The sequence below is a fragment of the Arachis ipaensis genome, chromosome B02 (assembly GCF_000816755.2).
Source record: "Arachis ipaensis cultivar K30076 chromosome B02, Araip1.1, whole genome shotgun sequence".
NCBI classification, from domain to species: Eukaryota; Viridiplantae; Streptophyta; class Magnoliopsida; order Fabales; family Fabaceae; genus Arachis; species Arachis ipaensis.
In genome coordinates, this window is record NC_029786.2 from 50,271,819 (window position 1) to 50,285,067 (window position 13,249).

Here is a 13,249-nt window from a genome sequence, read left to right on the forward strand (position 1 = left end):
TTTACACCAACCATTGCCATTCAACTTTGAGCATGCAACCATCATGAACTTAGAGTGATGTTTCCAACCATTACACAACTCTCTCCTACTCTTAAATTCACAAAGAGCTCTAAGTTGACCGTCATTTTCAATCAAACCATATTCAAGTGAGAGATTAAAGCTCAGTGATAGAGATTTTACCCGCTTAAATGTTGTATTGGATGGTGACTTGGGAAGTGAGACTTCCCCACACTTAGACAATGTACGGTCTACTTCCTTGTGCTCTTCTTTGTGAATTTCCACCTCCTGACAAATTTCTTCAATTTCAACCTTTTCCTTTTTACTTGGCTTGGTGTTATCTTCAAGAACTTCATCTTGTTTAACGGGGGACGATTCAATTTTGGATAGAAATTCATTGATGAACGAGGTCATCTCTTGATCAACCTCTTCATATTCGTCAATTTCAATATACACCATGCCCTTCTCATCTTCCTTGGGAGGTTGTGCACACTCTTCTATAATTTCAACTCCATGTCCAATGGGTGAAGATTCCATTGTAGAGAGCAATTTAGCTATGATTGAATCCATTTCTTGATAAACTTCTTCCAAGTCTCCATCGACGATATGCCTTGGAGATTGCGCACCCTCCTCAACATCAATATCAAGCTTCTTGGAAGAGTTCTCCATGATGCTACATTCCCTTGGACTTTCAACATCTCTTAATTCTTCAACCACCTCTTCCTTTTCTTCAATGATCATAGACTCCTCCAATTATTCCAACACAAAATTTGACTCCTCCTTCTCCACCGAATTTTCCAATTTCTCCTTCATGCTTTGCTCTTCTTTTGACTTTTCACATGTGGTCACGGAAGTACCTTGAGTATTCAAGCATTGGTGGGCTAAAGTGTGCACCACCTTGGTCAAATTGGTTACAAACTCAAGTGTATCCCGCTTCATGGCTTCTTGTCCTTGGAGTAACAAAGCGAGAGGATCGTCTATTGGGGCTTGTGGTGGGTAGGAAGGTTTATTGTTTTGGAGTGAGGGTTCATGGTAGGAAGGTGGTTCTTCTTGGTAAAGGTATGGAGATGATGAGTATTCAATCATGGAATTTAAGTAATCTTGACCCTCCTTAACAAGGTCAGCATGCCAACACGAGGACAATATGCCAAGGTAAGTAACTTCATCCGGATTAACACCTTGATTCATCATCTCTTAAAGAGAAATTGCCTCTTGTGCATGCCCATGCTGCGCATACTCTGCGATCATAGAGTTCCAAGTGACAAAATCCCTTCGCTGCATACTTTCAAATATGAACAAGGCATCGTCAAGTGCCCCACACTTGGAATACATGGCAATGAGAGCATTTTCAATGTGGCGGTAATAATGAAAACCCATGTGAATTATTTGACAATGAGCACCCTTTCCATGTCCAAGTGCTCCACTTCCCATTCAAGCACTAAGAAGGCTCGTGTGCGTAAAACAATTCGGTTTTAATGCAGCCACGCCCTTCACCTGACAAAAGAGCTCTAAAAACATATCAACCCTCCATTCTTGTGTAAATGCAGCGATAATCGTGGACCTGACTATGAAACTACATTTCTCTCAGGCATTTCATCGAACATCCGTTATGCATCACCCAACAATGCACCCCTACCATACAAACTAATCAAAGAGCTTCCAACATAGACATTGGCAATGAACCCAGTTGTTATTGCCAAGCAGTGATATTGAACACCTCAAACAAGGTCAAGGTGGGACGCACGCGAGCTCACAGCACGTGACAAGAAGCACACATCAATCCCCAGACCTTGTTCTACAATAACAATGGAACGAACCTTCCTTCTAGTTTTTGTGGCCCTCAAACTAGAATCTTCAACAACTGGTTTTTGTAGCATCGTTTTGCAGCATGCCCTCGATAAGCTGAAGATGACTGCGACGATTTTCAACATCAATGAGACTCTTTTTTAGAGTTACAAGGTTAAGGAGTCTGAGTGCACCAGCAAATTCTCTGTTAGCTCTTTTGGGTACCAACTTTTGGGAAGTGAAAGACCCAAAGAATCGAACTATGAAGGAAAATAATGTTGGGTTCTTTGTGCATTGGAGGAAAGAATGGACAAAAGTAGACACAGATTTTTATAATGTGGATAGATTTATATTTTAATTTTTTAATAAGTCATTTGTACACACCAATATTAAATTTTATTGTTATTTTTATTATTTTGTCGTCTGAGTAATTTTTTCAGCAGTAATGGAGATCAGGTGACACGTTATTGTATGATATAGCCGTTTTGATGACACAATGAAAAATAAGAGTTACATTATTAAATTTGTTAAATTAGGAAAAAAAAAGAAAAAGTTTTACAAGGTATGTCTTTTCATTCTCATAAGTTACTGTTGAATAAAAACATGCCCTAATAGAGAGTAAACAATGAGAGTGAATTTCTAAACACTTCACAATTAAGTTTGTTACAGTTCGTCGTTTCGTTATATTCTGAAGGCAAACGTGATAAGGCGAGAAGCATAGAAGTCCACACGCAGGTGTAGGCAAATGCGGAGAGTTCGGCATCAGACGCGATCAAAGGTAATGCTTTCTTCCCTTGAATATGTGTTTGTTGCTATATTGAATCAAATGTAGGAAATAGGTCGCCAAATCATTCTTTATTATCTAAGTAGTGTTCACATGTATATCTATCATTCCCAACTTGCAAGTAAGGTCTTTTAAGTGCTCTATGGGAAGTCCTTTAGTGAACATATCTGCCAATTGGAGTCTTGAAGGGATGTACTTGGTGGCTATAAGACCATTGTCCAATTTCTCCTTAATAAAATGTCGGTCTATTTCTACATGCTTTGTTCGGTCATGTTGAACTGGATTGTGTGCAATAAGAGGAGTAGATTAAGAATTGGTAAATGAAAAGTGAATCAAAGCATGAGTTTAAACCTAGATCTAAGAAGAGAGATTAACCTAAACCTAATCCTAATCCTAGAGAGAAGAGAGAGCTTCTCTCTCTAGAAACCAATTACAAAGATAAAACTAAACTAATTGGTAACTAACACCTAAAATGATCAATCCCTCTCCTCCCTTAATCCTTCATCCTTTTATTCCTTTCCCTTAACAATTTGGCGCCAAAATGGGTTCAGAAAACCTCTCAAATCGCCAGGCACGTGTTGCATTAATGAGGTCATGTGCCATCATCGGCGCGTGCGCGCATGGTACGCGTGCGCATCCCTGGTCGATTCTGCAATGTGCGCGCGAGCGCCTTGTGCGCGTGCGCGTGCATGGCTGACTTTGCTTCTTTGACTTTTTTTTTTATGCTTCTCTCCACTTGTATGCTTCCTTCCTTGCTTCCTCTGATTCATGCCTAGTTTCAACCTGAGGTTACTAGCAAACACATCAAGGCATCGTATGGAATCAAACAGAGACTAGAATTCACCAAGACAAGGCTTAAAAAGCATGTTTTTTTACACTTAAGCACAATCATGGAAGAGATAACAAAACCATGCTAATTCTTAGGTTAAATGTGACAAAAGGTTATCAAAATGTTCTAAATTCAAGGCAAAACAAACCGTCAAATTGGGGTTTCCCAACACCAAACTTATAGTTTGAATGTGGGGATTTTGTTTGACTCTGCATTGAGAGAAGCTTTTCATGCTTCCTCTCCATGGTTACAGAGGGAAATCCTTGAGCTTTAAACACAAGGGAGTCCTCATTCACTTGAAGGACCAATTTTCCTCTGTCAACATCAATCACAGCTTTTGCTGTGGCTAGAAAGGGTCTGCCAAGGATGATGGATTCATCCATACACTTCCCAATGTCTAGGATTATGAAATCAGCAGGGATGTAGTGGCCTTCAACCTTTACCAAGACATCCTCTACAAGTCCATAAGCCTGTTTTCTTGAATTGTCTTCCATCTCTATTGAGATTCTTGCAACTTGTACCTCAAGGATTCCTAGCTTCTCCATTACAGAGAGAGGTATGAGGTTTATGCTTGACCCTAGGTCACACAGAGCCTTCTCAAAGGTTATGGTGCCTATGGTACAAGGTATTGAGAACTTTCTAGGATCTTGTCTCTTCAGAGGTAATTTCTGCCTAGTCAGGTCATCCAGTTCTTTGGGGAGCAAGGAAGGTTCATCCTCCCAAGTTTCATTACCAAATAGCTTGGCATTTAGCTTCATGATTGCTCCAAGGTACTTAGCAACTTGTTCTTCAGTAACATCTTCATCCTCTTCAGAGGAAGAATACTCATCAGAGCTCATAAATGGTAATAGTAAATTCAATGGAATCTCTATTGTCTCAGTGTGAGCCTCAGATTCCCATGGTTCCTCATTAGGGAACTCCTTGGAGGCCAGTGGACGTCCATTGAGGTCTTCCTCAGTAGAGATCACTGCCTCTTCCTCTTCTCCAGGTTCGGCCGTGTGGGTTATGTTATTGGCCTTGCACTCTCCTTTTGGATTCTCTTCTGTATTGCTTGGAAGAGTACTAGGAGGGAGTTCAGTAACTTTCTTGCTCAGCTGACCCACTTGTGCCTCCAAATTTCTAATGGAAGACCTTGTTTCAGTCATGAAACTTTGAGTGGTTTTAATTAGATCAGAGACTACATTTGCTAAGTCAGAGTGGCTCTACTTAGAATTCTCTGTCTGTTGCTGAGAAGATGATGGAAAAGGCTTGCTATGGCTAGACCTATTTCTTCCACCATTATTGTTATTGAAGCCTTGTTGAGGCCTCTGTTGATCCTTCCATGAGAGGTTTGGATGATTTCTCCATGAAGGATTATAGGTGTTTCCATAGGATTCTCCCATGTAATTCACCTCTTCCATTACTGGGTTCTCAGGATCATAAGCTTCTTCTTCAGATGAAGCTTCTTTGGTACTGACTGTTACTACTTGCATTCCAGACAAACTCTGAGAAATCATATTGACTTGCTGAGTCAATATTTTGTTCTGAGCCAATATGGCATTTAGAGTATCAATCTCAAGAACTCTATTCTTCTGACTTGTCCCATTATTCACAGGATTCCTTTCAGAGGTGTACATGAATTGGTTATTTGCAACCATTTCAATGAGTTCCTGAGCTTCTGCAGGCGTCTTCTTCAGATGAAGAGATCCTCCAGCAGAGCTGTCCAATGACATCTTGGACAGTTCAGATAGACCATCATAGAAAATACCTATAATGCTCCATTCTGAAAGCATGTCTGAAGGTTTGGACTTCCACTCTAAGCTTGCTCAATTTTTGAGGTGGAAAGAATTTTACCAAGAAGGCATTGACTAGCTTTTCCCAAGGTTCAGGCTTTCTTTAGGTTGTGAATCCAACCATGTTCTAGCTCTGTCTCTTACAGCAAAGGGAAAAAGCATAAACTTGTAGACCTCGGGATCAACCCCATTAGTCTTGATAGTTTCACAGATTTGCAAGAATTCAGCTAAGAATTGATGAGGATCTTCTAATGGAAGTCCATGAAACTTGCAATTCTGTTGCATTAGAGAAACTAATTGAGGCTTAAGCTCAAAGTTGTTTGCTCCAATGGCAGGGACTGAGATGCTTCTCCCACAGAAGTCAGGAGTAGGTGCAGTAAAGTCACCAAGTACCTTCCTTGCATTGTTGGCATTGTTGTTGTTTTTGGCTGCCATGTCTTCTTCTTGTTTAAAAAGTTCTGTTAGGTCCTCTACAGAGAGTTGTACTTTAGCTTCTCTGAGCTTTCTCTTCAGGGTTCTTTCAGGTTCAGGATCAGCTTCAACAAGAATGCCCTTGTCCTTACTCCTACTCATATGAAAAGAGAGGAGAAGAAAATATGGAATCCTCTATGTCACAGTACAGAGATTCCTTGAGGTGTCAGAGGTAAAGAAGAATAGAAGGAGAAGGTAGAGAAGAAAGAATTCAAACTTATCAAGAGGGATAGAGTTCAAATTGTACATTGAGGAGGAGTGTTAGTCCATAAATAGAAGGATGTGAGAAGAGGGGAAGAATTTTCGAAAATAAAGTAGAAAGATTTTGAAATAATTAAGAGCAATTTTGAAAATTTGGTAAATGATTTTCAAAAACTAAGATTGGGAAAGAAATTAAGTGATTTTTGAAAAAGATTTTGAAATTAGAAATAAAAAAGATATGATTAAAACTTAATTTTGAAAAAGATGTGATTGAAAAGACATGATTGAGAAGATATGATTGAGAATCAAATTTAAAAGAAGAAAGTTTTTAAAATTAAAGTTGATTACTTGACCAACAAGAAATTAAAAGATATGATTCTAGAATTACAACTTTTGATCCTTTCTTAATAGGTAAGTAATAACTTGAAAATTTTGAATTAAATCACTAATTGTAGCAAGGATTTTCGAAAATAGTAATAAATAAGAAAAAATTGAAAAGAAATTAATTTTGAAAAGATATGATTTGAAAAGATATGATTTGAAAAAAATTTGATTTTGAAAAATTATGAAAATTTGAAAAATATTTGAATTAAAAACAAAATCTTCCCTATAGTGTCCTCCTGGCGTTAAACGCCCAGAATGGCATCCATTCTGGCGTTTAACGCCCAAAATGCTACCTTTTTGGGTGTTTAACGCCCAGCCAGGTACCTTGGCTGGCGTTTAAATGCCAGTTTTCCTTCTTCACTGGGCGTTTTGAATGCCCAGCTTTTTCTGTGTAATTCCTCTGCTGAATGTTCTGAATCTTCAATTCTCTGTGTTATTGACTTGAAAAGACACAATTTTAAAAAAAAAATTGAATTTTTAATGATGAGAAACAATAAAAAATGCAACTAAGATCAAATAAACAATGCATGCAAGACACCAAACTCAAAAGTTTGTATACTAAGGACTATAACAATTTAAAAATGCATGTAAGAAACAACAAAAGACACAAAATAAGAGAAATTAAAGATCAGAGCACTGAAATCATCAAGAACAACTTGAAGATCAATGAAGAACATATTGCATATATTCGAAAAATGCAAGAAGAACAAAGACATGCAATTGACACCAAACTTAAAAATTGACACTTGACTCACAAAATATTTTTGATTTTTATGATTTTATAAATTTTTTTTGTGATTTTTCAAAAATTATATGGAAAAGAAAATAAAGAAATTTAAAATTTTTAATAAGAATTCTAGGAATCATGCAATGTTAGTCTAAAACTCCGGTCCAGGAATTAGACATGGCTTACTAGCCTACCAAGCTTTCAGTGAAAGCTTCGGTCCAAAACACTAGACATGGCCAATGGCCAGCCAAGCTTTAGCAGATTATTATGTTCAACAGCAAGATTGATAGAAATCAACAAGCCCTTGTGATGATAAGTTGAAACCTCGGTCCAAAAGATTAGACATGGCTTCACAGCCAGCCAAACTTCAACAAATCATCATGAAACTCTAGAATTCATTCTTAAAAACTCTGAAGAACAAAATAGAAATACATTTTTTTTGAAATTTTTCGAAAATCGAAAAGTAATAAGCTTAAACATAAAATAAAATTACCTAATCTGAGCAACAAGATGAACCGTCAGTTGTCCAAACTTGAATAATCCCCGGAAACGGTACCAAAAACTTGGTGCACAAATTGTGATCATCAATGGCGCCAACATCATGGTACGCACAATTGTAATCTCAACTCTTTGTCACAACTCCGCACAACTAACCAGCAAGTGCACTGGGTCGTCCAAGTAATAAACCTTACGTGAGTAAGGGTCGATCCCACGGAGATTGTCGACTTGAAGCAAGCTATGGTCATCTTGTAAATCTTAGTCAGGCGGATTCAAATGGTTATGGAGAATTGATAATTAAAAGATGAATAAAACATAAAATAAAGATAGAGATACTTATGTAATTCATTGGTAGGAATTTCAGATAAGCGTATGAAGATGCTTTGTTCCTTCTGAACCTCTGCTTTCCTATTGCCTTCTTCTAATCATTCATACTCCTTTCCATGCCAAGCTTTAAGTTGGGCATCACCGTTGTCAATGGCTACTTCCCGTCCTCTCAGTGAAAATGGTCCAAATGCCCTGTCACCGCACGGCTAATCATCTGTCGGTTCTCGATCATGTTGGAATAGGATCCATTGATCCTTTTGCATCTGTCACACGCCCAACACTCGCAAGTCTGAAGCTCATCACAGTCATCCCTTCCCAGATCCTACTCGGAATACCACAGACAAGGTTTATACTTTTCGGATCTCAGGAATGGCCGCCAATAATTCTAGCCTATACCACGAAGGTTCTAATCTTAGATTAGAAACCCAAGAGATACACATTCAAGCTTGATTGCATGTAGAACGGAAGTGTTTGTCAGGCACGCGTTCATAGGTGAGAATGGTGACGAGTGTCATGGATCATCACATTCATCATGTTGAAGAACGAATGGATATCTTAGAACAGAAATAGGCTTGAGTTGAATAGAAAAACAATAGTACTTTGCATTAATTCATGAGGAACAGTAGAGCTCCACACCTTGATCTATGGTGTGTAGAAACTCTACCATTGAAAATACATAAGTGAAAATAGTCTAAGCATGGCCGAATGGCCAGCCTCCAAGGTCTAAGGACTAAACGTCCAAAGATTCTGCAAATACAATAGTAAAAGGTCCTATTTGTAGAAAACTAGTAACTTAGGGTTTACAGAAATGAGTAAATGATACAGAATCCACTTTCGGGCCCACTTGGTGTGTGCTTGGGCGGAGTATTGAAGCTTTCACGTGTAGAGGCTTTTCTTGGAGTTAAACGCCAGCTTTTGTGCCAGTTTGGGAGTTTAACTCCAGCTTTTATGCCAGTTCTGGCGTTTTGACGCCAGAATTTCTATGCTGACTTGGAACACCAATTTGGGCCATCAAATCTTGGGAAAGGTATGGACTATTATATATTGTTGGAAAGCTCAGGATGTCTACTTTCCAACGCAATTGAAAGCGCGCCAATTGGGCTTCTGTAGCTCCAGAAAATTCACTTCGAGTGCCGGGAGGTCAGAATCCAACAGCATCTGCAGTCCTTTTTCAGCCTCTGAATCCGATTTTTGCTCAGGTCCCTCAATTTCAGCCATAAAATACCTGAAATCACAAAAAAAACATAAACTCATAGTAAAGTCTAGAAATGTGATTTTTATTTAAAAACTAACTAAAATATACTAAAAACATACTAAAAACAATGCCAAAAAGCGTATAAATTATCCGCTCATCAGACGACCTAGTGCACTTGCTGGTTACTTGTGCGGAGTTGTGAAAAGTGTAATCACAATTTCGTGCACCAAGTTTTTGACGCCGTTGCTGGGGATTGTTCGAGTTTGGACAACTGACGGTTTATTTTGTTGCTTAGATTAGGAAAATTTTATCTTTTTGGTTTAGAGTCACAAAAATTGAGTCTTCTATTATTGTTTTTGGTTAAAATTTTAGAATCCTTATTTTCTTTTTCTAAATTAATTTCAAAAATTTTTAAAACCAATAATTTCATAATTTAGTCTTCTGTTTGAGTTTAGGTTCATGTTTTAAGTTTGGTGTCAATTGCATGATTTTATTTTTCTTTCAATTTTTCGCATTATATGTTCTTAGTTCTTTCTTAATCTTCAAGTTGTCCTTGTTTATTTTCCTTGTTTGATCTTTAGTTTTTCTTGTTTTGTGTCTTTTCTTATTTTTCTTATGCATTTTCGAATTATTAGTGTCCAAAGTATAAAAATTTTTAAGTTTGATGTGCTTTGTGTTTTTATTCTCTTAAAAATTTTCCAAAGTTTTCTTATTTGCTTTCTTTGTTTTGACCTAAAAATTCTAAGTTTGGTGTCATTTTATTGTTTTTCTCTTTCCTCATTAAATTCCAAAATTCAATAAAATATATTTTCCTTTATTTACTTATCATTTTCGAATTACCTAGGTTGATTTAGTCAAAATTTTTAAAATTTGGTAGTTTCTTGTTAGTCAAGTTAGAATTTCAATTTTAAAATTTATCTTTTTAAATATTTTTCAATTTTCTTTTTTTTTTCGAAAATCCTTTATAAAATTTTTCAAGATCTTTTTCTTCTCTCATTCATAATTTTTGAATTACTTGTACTATTTTATTATTTTGATTGAAAAATTTTAATTTTGGTGTTTCCTTGTTGAGAAAGTTTTAATCTTCAAATTTTAAAACCATATCTTTTTCAAAACTCCCTAACCACTTTTTCTCTCTCCAATTTTCGAAAATCATATCCAAAATTTTTCAAATCTTGTTAATTAATTAGCCATTTGAGTATTCAAATTTTTTTATTTATTTTAATCTATTTTATTTTATTTTTTTCTTTTAGCTTTCGAAACTTATTTCCTAGTTTCCAATTATTTTATTTTATTTTCTTTTGAATTCAGTTATCCTTAATTAAATAAAATAAAAACAAAAATATTTTATTTTCTCCATCATGGACCTAAGTGGAAATGAACAGTCCAGAAGGACTCTGGGGTCATATGCTAACCCCACTAATGCTTCCTATGGGAGTAGTATCTGTATACCTCCCATCAGAGCAAGCATTTTTGAGCTAAATTCTCAGCTCGTTATCATGGTGCAGCAAAATTGCCAGTATTCCGGTCTTCCACAGGAAGAACCTACTGAGTTTCTGGCACAGTTCTTACAAATTGCTGACACAGTACATGATAAGGATGTCTACAGATTATTACTATTTTCATTTGCTGTAAAAGATCAAGCTAAGAGGTGGTTAAACAACCAACCCACAGCAAGCATAAGAACATGGAAACAGTTATCAGAAAAATTCCTGAATCAATATTTCCCTCCAAAAAGGATGACACAGCTAAGGCTGGACATCCAAGGCTTTAAATAAGAGGATAATAAATCCCTTCATAATGCCTGGGAGAGGTACAGAGGGATGCTAAGGAAATGCCCCTCTGAAATATTTTCAGAATGGGTACAATTAGACATCTTTTACTATGGGCTTACAGAAAAGGCCCAAATGTCTCTAGACCACTCAAGAGCTCATTGATACAGTTGCTAGAAATCAATATCTATACTTAAGTAGTGGGTCCTCCATGAAAGAAGAAGCTAATGCAGTATCCACTGACCTTAGTCCTCAAGAACAAGTTGCTAAACTCAATCAGCAATTGCTTATTATAACAAAACAGTTAGCAGAATTTACGGAGATGCTGCAAGAAACCAAAGATGCTAATGAGAATATGGAAACACACTTGAATCAAACAAGACAGTAGCTATCTAAACAGATAATAGAAGAATGTCAAGCTGTTCAATTAAGTAGTGTAAATACATTGAATGTCTCAATTCAAAGCAGCAGAAAGCCACTGCCTAAAATCCCTATGAGGACAGTAAGAGCCCAGAGAGGAACGATTCTGGCGTTCAAACGCCAAAAAGGGTAAGAAAGTGGCGTTAAACGCCCAAGGGATGGCCAGTTCTGGCGTCCAAATGTCAGAAAAGGGTGGCAATCTGGCGTTAAACGCCCATGCAGCGCCCAATTCTGGCGTTCAAACGCCAATAAGGGATCAGACATCTGAAAGTGCTGATAACAACCCCCTTAAGCAGGCTTCTCCAACCACTTCTGTAGGAAATAAACCTACAGCAACTAAGGTTGAAGAATACAAAGCCAAGATGCCTTATCCTCAGAAACTCTGCCAAGCGAAATAGGATAAACAATTTGCTCGCTTTGCAGACTATCTTAGGACTCTTGAAATAAAGATTCCGTTTGCAGAAGCACTTGAGAAAATACCCTCTTATGCTAACTTCATGAAAGAGATCTTAAGTCATAAGAAGGATTGGAGAGAAACTGAAAAAGTTTTCCTCACTGAAGAATACAGTGCAGTCATTCTGAAAAGCTTACCAAAAAAGCTTAAAGATCCTGGAAGCTTTATGATACCATGCACATTAGAGGGTGCTTGTACCAAGACAGCTCTATGTGATCTTGGGGTAAGTATCAACCTAATACCTACATCCACTATCGAAAAGCTTGGTTTGACTGATGAGATTAAACTAACCCGGATATGCCTCTAACTTGCTGATGGCTCCATTAAGATTCCATCAGGCATAATTGAAGACATGATTGTTAAGGTTGGGCCATTTTCCTTTTCCACTGACTTTGTAGTGCTAGAAATGGAGGAGCACAAGAGTGCAACTCTCATTCTAGGAAGACCTTTCCTAGCAACTGGACGAACCTTCATTGACGTCCAGAAAGGGGAGATAACCCTGAGAGTCAATGAGGATGAGTTTAAGTTGAATGCTGTCAAAGCTATGCAGCATCCAGACACATCAAAAGACTGCATGAGCACTGATATTATTGACTCCCTAGAGGACATTTTTAAAGATGTTTTGCCTGATCTGGAGGAATCAAAGAAAACAGAAGAACCTCTGAAAACTCCTCAGGAAGAGGAGAAGCCTCCTAAACCCGAGCTAGAGGACATTTTTAAAGATGTTTTGCCTGATCTGGAGGAATCAAAGAAAACAGAAGAACCTCTGAAAACTCCTCAGGAAGAGGAGAAGCCTCCTAAACCCGAGCTCAAACCACTACCACCATCCCTGAAATATGTATTTTTGGGAGAAGATGACACTTTTCCAGTAATCATAAGCTCTACTTTAGAGCCACAGGAAGAGAAAGCACTAATTCAAGTGCTAAGGACACACAAGACAACTCTTGGGTGCTCCATAAGTGATCTTAAGGGCATTAACCCAACCAGATGCATGCACAAGATCCTATTGGAGGATGATGCCAAGCCAGTGGTTCAACCACAAAGGCGGCTAAATCCAGCCATGAAGGAGGTGGTGCAGAAAGAGGTCACTAAGCTACTAGAGGATGGGATTATTTATCCTATTTCTGATAAACCTTGGGTGAGCCCTGTCTAAGTTGTCTCAAAGAAGGGAGGCATGACAGTGGTTCATAATGAAAAAAATGAACTGGTTCCTATAAGAACAGTTACAAGGTGGCGTATGTGTATTGACTACAGAAGACTCAATACACCCACCAAAAAGGATCATTTTCCTTTACCATTCATAGACCAGATGTTAGAGAGACTAGCAGGTCATGAATACTACTGCTTTTTGGATGGCTATTCAGGTTACAACCAAATTGCAGTAGATCCTTAGGACCAAGAGAAAACAGCATTCACATGTCCTTCTGGAGTATTTGCCTACAGAAGGATGCCATTTAGTCTGTGCATTGCACCTGTAACTTTTCAGAGGTGCATGCTCTTTATCTTCTCTGATATGGATGACTTCTCAGTATTTGGAGACTCATTCAGCTCCTGTCTTGACCATCTAGCACTTGTTCTAAAAAGGTAACAAGAGACTAACCTGGTTTTAAACTGGGGAAAAATGTGACTTTAT

At 37.7% G+C, this 13,249-nt stretch overlaps 1 pseudogene; it reads right to left on the reverse strand.

The window, feature by feature from the left end:
- LOC107627235 overlaps positions 1-2,112 on the reverse strand; it is a 6,592-nt pseudogene extending 4,480 nt beyond the window's left edge.